The sequence below is a fragment of the Schistocerca nitens genome, chromosome 2 (genome assembly GCF_023898315.1).
Source record: "Schistocerca nitens isolate TAMUIC-IGC-003100 chromosome 2, iqSchNite1.1, whole genome shotgun sequence".
In the NCBI taxonomy this organism is placed as follows: domain Eukaryota; kingdom Metazoa; phylum Arthropoda; class Insecta; order Orthoptera; family Acrididae; genus Schistocerca; species Schistocerca nitens.
This window is the reverse complement of record NC_064615.1, coordinates 217,177,001-217,185,412: the sequence shown is the minus strand read 5'-3', so window position 1 is coordinate 217,185,412 and position 8,412 is coordinate 217,177,001. Positions and strand designations below refer to the sequence as shown.

Genomic DNA, 8,412 nt, shown 5'->3' with positions numbered 1-8,412 from the left:
TGTGTGTACGCGTGCCTTTCGGCTTCCTTCTCAGTGTGGCGTGACTAGCTTGTTACGCCACAACAACCGTGCTACATCCCAACGGCCTCGTATCACTAGCAGTCGAGATGACAGGCATCTTATCCGCATGGATGTAACGGACCGTGCAGCCACGTCTCGATCCCTGAGTCAACAGATGGGGACATTTGCAAGACAATAACCATATGCACGAACAGTTCGACGACATTTGTAGCAGCATGGACTATCAGCTCGGAGACCATGGCTGCGGTTACCCATGACGCTGCATCACAGGCAGGAGCGCTTGCGATGGTGTACTCAACGACGAACCTGGGTGTACGAATGACAAAACCTCATTTTTCCGGATGAATCCAGGTTCTCCTTACAGCATCATGATGGTCGCATCCGTATTTGGCGACATCGCGGTGAACGCACATTGGAAGCGTGTGTTCGTCATCGTCATACTGGCGTATCACCCGGCGTGATGGTATGGGGTGCCATTGGTTAAACGTCTCGGTCACCTCTTGTTCGCACTGACGTCACTTTGAACAGTGGACGTTACATTTCAGATGTGTTACGACCCGTGGCTCTACTCTTCATTCGATACCTGCGAAACCCTACATTTCAGCAGGATAATGCACGATCGCATGTTGCAGGTCCTGTACGGGCCTTTGTGGATACAGAAAATGTTCGACTGCTGCCCTGGCCAGCACATTCTCCAGATCTCTCACCAATTGAAAACGGGTGGTCAATGGTGACCGAGCAACTGGCTCGTCACAATACGCCAGTCACTACTCTTGATGAACTGTGGCATCGTGTTGAAGCTGCATGGGCAGCTGTATCTGTACACGCCATCCAAACTCTGTTTGACTCAATGCCCAGGATTATCAAGGCCGTTATTACGGCCAGCGGTGGTTGTTCTGGGTAGTGATTTCTCAGGATCTATGCACCAAAATTGCGTGAAAATGTAATCACATGTCAGTTCTAGTATAATATATTTGTCCAATGAATACCTGTTTCTCATCTGCATTTCTGCTTGGTGTAGCAATTTTAATGGCCAGTAGTGTATTTTGTTTGGCTACCGGTATCGGCGATTTACTACTCCATCTTTAGGCCCCTGATCTAAGCGTATGAATATTCCACCTCGGTTCTGGCAAAACAGGGACCAGCAATACTGCTATTAGTAGGTTTCTGCTTGCTATAGCGATCACTTGAACCATTATTGATTAACTGAGATGATCGTTGAAATAATTGCCGCCGCAAGCAGAAATCTACTAATACCAGTATTGCTTGCCCCTGTTTTGACCAGAACGGAGGTGGAATCTTCCTTCACGTCGGTCAGGGGCCTGAAGACGGCGTAGTAAATCGCCGAAACTAGTAGCCAAATAAAATAAGCTTGGAAACTAGACGGCTGGAAGGTGTTTCCTTTTACATACTGTATCGAACAGACGAGTCCCGCAACCATCTCTGAAAAGACGGCCGTACAGAGACCTTCTCCACATTCATTCTGCAGTGGAGGGGGCGCTGTTTTGAAGGTTTCTGGCAGACAAAACTATGTGCTTGACAATGACTGAACAAGAAACCTTGCATTCCGCTGTTGAAGGTCTTGCCAACTTTTTTTTTTTGTTTTTTAAGTCAAAGACGCTACCCCTCTTTTTTTGGTGCGGCTGATGCGGCAACGTCTTTCTTTTATTATTTGTTTAAATTACATTTCCTCTTAGATCAACATCTACATCACTACTCTTCAATTCATACTTAAGTGCCTGTTTTCAGTCACCTTCAGACAACTATTTCTCTATCGTTCCACTCTCGAACAGCGCGAGTAAAACACAAACACTTACATTTTTCTCTTATGTTATTACGATGATCAATTCTTCCTCTACAGGCGGGCTTAAAAAAAATATTTTCTCATTAGGAGGAGAAAGCTGAAGATTGAAATTTCTTGGAAAAATCACGGAACACCTTTCTTTTAATGTCTGCCGCCCTAACTCGCGTAACATACCCGTTAGACTTTGTCCCCTTTGTTTTTTTATTTCTCTTTTATTTATTTACTAACTGAGTTATCAGTCTTCTGACTGGTTTGATGCGGCCCGGCCGGCCGCGGTGGTCTCGCGGTTCTAGGCGCTCAGTCCGGAACCGCGCGACTGCTATGGTCGCAGGTTCGAATCCTGCCTCGGGCATGGATGTGTGTGATGTCCTTAGGTTAGTTAGGTGTAAGTAGTTCTAAGTTCTAGGGGACTGATGACCGTAGCTGTTAAGTCCCATAGTGCTTAGAGCCATTTGAACCATTTTTGATGCGGCCCGCCACGAATTCCTCTCCTGTGCTGACCTCTTCGTCTCAGAGTAGCATTTCCACGCTACATTGTCAATTATTTCCTGGATGTATCCAAATCTCCTTCTTCCCCTACAGTTCATACCCTCTACAACTCCCTCTAGTACCATGGAAGTTATTCCCTGATGTCTTAAAACATGCCCAATCATCCTGTCCCTTCTTTTTCCAACGTTTCCCATATGTTTCTTGCTTCGTCTATTCTGCGAGAACCTCCTCGTTCCTTACCTTATTAGGCCACCTAATTTTCAACATTATTATGTAGCATCACATGTCATACGTTTCGATTATCCTCTATTCTGGTTTTGCCACTGTCCATGATTGAGTACCATTCAGTGCGGTGTTCCAAACGTACATACTCAAAGATTTCTTCGTCTCCCCTATTTCACGATAATTCAAAACGAGCTGCCATTCCATGAATTTTCTCGATGTCCTTCTTCTATCATATCTAGCAAGGATCCTCTACCGCGGGACAGTACACCAGAAGAGGACAGACAAGCCTAGCGTAGGCGGTCCCTTACGTAGTTCTGTTGCATCTTCTAAGTATTTTGCCACTAAAACCCAGGCTTGGGTTCGCCTTCCCCACAACATTAAATGTATGATCGTTCCAATTTAAGTTGTTTGTAATTCGGGTGGACAGACAGCCTTTAGGTTTGCGTGATTTACAGTTTCACCGAAATTGTAAATTAAACGTAGAGAAAATTTTTCATTTCGTGAAACTGAAAAAAAAGTATTAATACAGTAAACTATCTTTCGGTAACTACATTTTTCTTCGCTATTCAAACGTGAACTGATTTCTTTTTCTTTTGCAATCCTTTACGTCACTCTCTTTGTTCTAAAAATGAAATTTATGATTCTTTATAAATGTAAAAAACTCTGTTGTTTTGTCTAAATCCAAGCACGTGGTCATGTATAGAAAAAGATGATTGATCTTGTTTCTTGTTAAGGAAATAAATAATTAAAGTTCTCCATCCTCATTATAGCATTCTTTTCTTCTTACCACCTTTAGCCTACTTCGAGTGCGTAAGTTGCATTTAAAATACAAGTAACGTTATGGGTAAAATATTAATCTTAAAGACAAAATGACATGTACAGGACTCAGCAATCTATACTCTGGCCATAAATATTTCAGATGCAGAGATATCATTCAAAGTGACAAAGTTTTTGTATTTCGACATAACTCTGACGAAGGAATGTGACTGAATGAAAGAAATTTAATATGCAGTTTTCCAGGTTAGTGATTACATTGAACATGAAGACTCAGTGCGTCTAAACTAGTAATGTAACCTTTTAAAAATGTTACTGTTTTAGCGCTTGTGGCCTGACCACCGTTTGTGGTGTCAAATAAACATTTTTTGATATAAAGTCTTTGCCGCGTGAATTCCCAGATTCCGCGTTCATTGTGACATGTGACATTTTTATAAGCGTATCCTCTTTATTACACATTTCAAAATTGGGTGAGTCCGCATGACGCATATCGTTTGTCGGCACTGGATTCGTTTTTTTGACGACTTATACCTTGTTATCCAAACTTGTGATGCAAGCAGGTTTTGTAAATGTTCTTCCACATTTCAGGCACATTGGCAAGAAGATTGCAGAACTATCACTCCTGAAAGAAAGGATATTGCGGAGACATGGCTTAGCCACAGCCTGGGGGATGTTTCTAGAATGAAATTTTCACTCTACGGCGGAGTGTGCGCTGATATGAAACTTCCTGGCAGATTAAAACTGTGTGCTAGACCGAGACTCGAACTCGGGACCTTTGCCTTTCGCGGGCAAGTGCTCTACCAGCTGAGCTACCCAAGCACGACTCACGCTCCGTTCTCACAGCTTTACTTCTGCCAGTACGTCGTCTCCTACCTTCCAAACTTTACAGAACTATGTCCCCGCAATATCATTTTTTTCAGGAGTGCTAGTTCTGCAAGGTTCGCAGGAGAGCTTCTGTAAAGTTTGGAAGGTAGGAGACAAGGTACTGGCAGAAGTAAAGCTGTGAGGACGGGGCGTGAGTCGTGCTTGGGTAGCTCAGTTGGTAGAGCACTTGCCCGTGAAAGGCAAAGGTCCCGAGTTCGAGTCTCGGTCCGGCACACAGTTTTAATCTGCCAGGAAGTTTCATATCAGCGCACACTCCGCTGTAGAGTGAAAATTTCATTCTCGGCAAGAAGATTGTTTAGGGATCTTTTCCTAATATGGTGGAACCATTTCTTTAATTCCAGTTTTTGACATCCTGCGTTACATAGCTGTTGTCGACTACGGCCATTTTAAAAATGCTGAGCCTTGGATACATTTTGCCAACTCTGACGGGTGCCACTTCGCTTTCTGGCCGAAATGCACTTATATGTATATTTGTCAGTGCTGTAGGATTGAATGTTTTCGGACGCTTTGCATTTTGCATCAGTATCTATTAACCCGATCCCATCATCTTAAAACTGTAATGCTGGTGCTCTGCATTTTACTTTGAAAATCTTTCCATGGCATACGAAGTACTGAATCGCCGATACCAACTAAGATTTCCCGGCTTCTCTCAGGAAGTTTCAGAAGCAGCGCCACTCCACTGCTGAGTGAGAACTTCGACGTAGAAACGACCCCTAGACTAAACCATTTGCTTCCTATATTCTTTCTCGCAGAAGTTGTAGTCTCGCTACGTATGCGGACTAGCTTCTACGAAGTTTGAAAAGTACGAGGGAGGTACTGTCGAAGCGAAAAATTTGAGGTTGCCTCGTATCGCATGCCTGGATAGGTGTGTATGTCTGTGGTTAAGAGCACTGGCTGCGAAAGCAAAAGTTCCGGGTTCGAGCCCTGGCACTAAGTTTTAATTTGTCTGGAAATTTTATATGTGGATTGTCCGTCTAGACTTGAACATCGCTCATCCTGGATGCGAGGGATATACCTGAAAACACCTAGTACAGTAAAAATAGTAGAGATCATATGTGAACCCAAATCAAAATCTGTTACTTTATTACATTCTAATCATCTTTTGGACCTCGTGCTTGCAAAATAGAATTGAAATGACTATTATACTGTGCTTATGAAAGATAATACTAATTTTTCTGTATTTCTGCTCCGTTTGTAACATCATTAAACAGGTTATAATTTAATATGTACTACTTTAATATGTACTAATTTAATATGTACTTCCGACAAAATTTTGCCTTCTTATAAATGTCCATATTGTTAATTCTAAATCTAACTCCAAAAAACGATGGTATTCATAATCACCTTAAAGACGTGAAGCTGTTGCCCTTAGCAAACGCCTGACATTAATCTATGCAACTTGCAGCATATCCTTCAAAAATTTGTAATGATAACTGAGCTTCGAAAACTTCTTACAGAAATGATAGAACAAAGTAATTAGAATTAACTTCCTCGAAAATGGACTTTTCAAAATTGCTGCCATTTGTAGGAAGTGATCGAGAAGGTAAATTAAACGATCAACCTCTCTTAAATCGTAAAGAATTGTCTTGAAACGTGCAAAAAAATAAATAGATGATATTTTGCATCAGGCAGAATTTCCACAATAATTTATTTCAACACACATGTTGCTGTTGTGGTCTTCAGTCCTGAGACTGCTTTGATGCAGCTCTCCATGCTACTCTATCCTGTGCAAGCTCCTTCATCTCCCAGTACCTACTACAACCTACATCCTTCTGAATCTGCTTAGTGTATTCATCTCTTGGTCTCCCTCTACGATTTTTACCCTCCACACTGCCCTCCAATGCTAAATTTGTGATCCCTTGATGCCTCAGAACATGTCCTACCAACCGATCCCTTCTTCTAGTCAAGTTGTGCCACAAATTTCTCTTCTCCCCAATCCTATTCAATACCTCCTCATTAGTTACGTGATCTACCCACCTAATCTTCAACATTCTTCTGTAGCACCACATTTCGAAAGCTTCTATTCTCTTCTTGTCCAAACTATTTATCGTCCATGTTTCACTTCCATACATGGGTACACTCCATACAAATACTTTCAAAAAACTTCCTGACACTTAAATCTATACTCGATGTTAACAAATTTCTCTTCTTCAGAAACACTTTCCTTGCCATTGCCAGTCTAAATTTTATATCCTCTCTACTTCGACCATCAACAGTTATTTTGCTCCCCAAATAGCAAAACTCCTTTACTACTTTAAGTGTCTCATTTCCTAATCTAATTCCCTCAGCATCACCCCACTTAATTCGACTACATTCCATTATCCTCGTTTAGCTTTTGTTGATGTTCATGTTATATCCTCCTTTCAAGACACTATCCATTCCGTTCAACTGCTCTTCCAAGTCCTTTGCTGTCTCTGACAGAATTACAATGTCATCGGCGAACCTCAAAGTTTTTATTTCTTCTCCCTGGATTTTATTGCCTACTCCGAACTTTTCTTTTGTTTCCTTTATTGCTTGCTCAATATACAGATTGAATAACATCGGGGAGAGGCTACAACCCTGTCTTACTCCGTTCCCCACCACTGCTTCCCTTTCATGCCCCTCGACTCTTATAACTGCCATATGGTTACTGTAAAAATTGTAAACAGCCTTTCGCTCCCTGTATTTTACCCCTGCCATCTTTAGAATTTGAAAGACAGTATACCAGTCAACATTGTTAAAACCTTTCTCTAAGTCTACAAATGCTATATACGTAGGTTTGCCTTTCCTGAACCTTTCTTCTAAGATAAGTCGTAAGGTCAGTATTGCGTCAGGTGTTCCAACATTTCTACGGAATCCAAACCGATCTTCCCCGAGGTCGGCTTCTACCAGTTTTTCCATTCGTCTGTAAAGAATTCGCGTTAGTATTTTGCACCTGTGACTTATTAACTGATAGTTCGGTAATTTTCACATATGTCAACACCTGCTTTCTTTGGGATTGGAATTATTATATTCTTCGTGAAGTCTGAGGGTATTTCGCCTGTCTCCAGTAGTTCTAATGGTATGTTGTCTACTCCGGGGGCCTTGTTTCGACTCAGGTCTTTCAGTGCTCTGTCAAACTCTTTACGCAGTATCAAATCTCCCATTTCATCTTCATCTACATCCTCTTCCATTTCCATAATATTGTCCTCAAGTACATCGGCCTTGTATAGACCCTCTATATACTCCTTCCACCTTTCAGCTTTCCCTTCTTTCTTAGAACTGGGTTTCCATCTGAGCTCTGGATATTCATACAAGTGGGTCTCTTTTCTCCAAAGGCCTCTTTAATTTTCCAGTAGGCAGTATCTATCTTACCCCTAGTGAGATAAGCCCATACATCCTTACATTTGTCCTCTAGCCATCCCTGCTTAGCCAATTTGCACGTCCTGTCGATCTCATTTTTGAGACGTTTGTATTCCTTTTTGCCTGCTTCATTTACTGCATTTTTATATTTTCTCCTTTCATCAATTAAATTCAATATTTCTTCTGTTACCCTAGGATTTCTACTAGCCCTCGTCTTTTTACCTACTTGGTCCACTGCTGCCTTCACTACTTTGTCCCTCAGAGCTACCCATTCTTCTTCTACTGTATTTCTTTCCCCCATTCCTGTTAATTGTTCCCGTATGCTCTCCCTGAAACTCTGTACAACCTCTGGTTTAGTCAGTTTATCCAGGTCCCATCTCCTTAAATTCCCACCTTTTTGCAATTCCTTTTGTTTTAATCTACAGTTCATAACCAATAGATTGTGGTCAGAGTCCACATCTGCCCCTGGAAATGTCTTACAATTTAAAATCTGGTTCCTAAATCTCTGTCTTACCATTATATAATCTATCTGATACCTTTTAGTATCTCCAGGATTCTTCCATGTATACAACCTCCTTTTATGATTCTTGAACCAAGTGTTAGCTATCTCTATGTTATGCTCTGTGCAAAATTCTACCAGGCGGCTTCCTCTTTCATTTCTTAGCCCCAATTCATATTCACCTACTATGTTTCATTCTCTCCCTTTTCCTACTCTCGAATTCCAGTCACCCATGACTATTAAATTTTCGTCTCCCTTCACTACCTGAATAATTTCTGTTTTCTCATCATACATTTCTTTAATTTCTTCATCATCTGTAGAGCTAGTTGGCATATAAACTTGTACTAATGTAGTAGGCATGGGCTTCGTGTCTATCTTGGCCACAATAATGCGT

General features: G+C 41.5%; 1 non-coding gene across 1 annotated transcript; it reads left to right on the top strand.

The window, feature by feature from the left end:
* The first annotated feature begins 4,336 nt into the window (after positions 1-4,336).
* On the top strand, positions 4,337-4,411 carry Trnas-uga (transfer RNA serine (anticodon UGA)). Its single transcript has one exon. It is a non-coding gene; the product is annotated as a tRNA-Ser (tRNA).
* Positions 4,412-8,412: the final 4,001 nt, after the last annotated feature.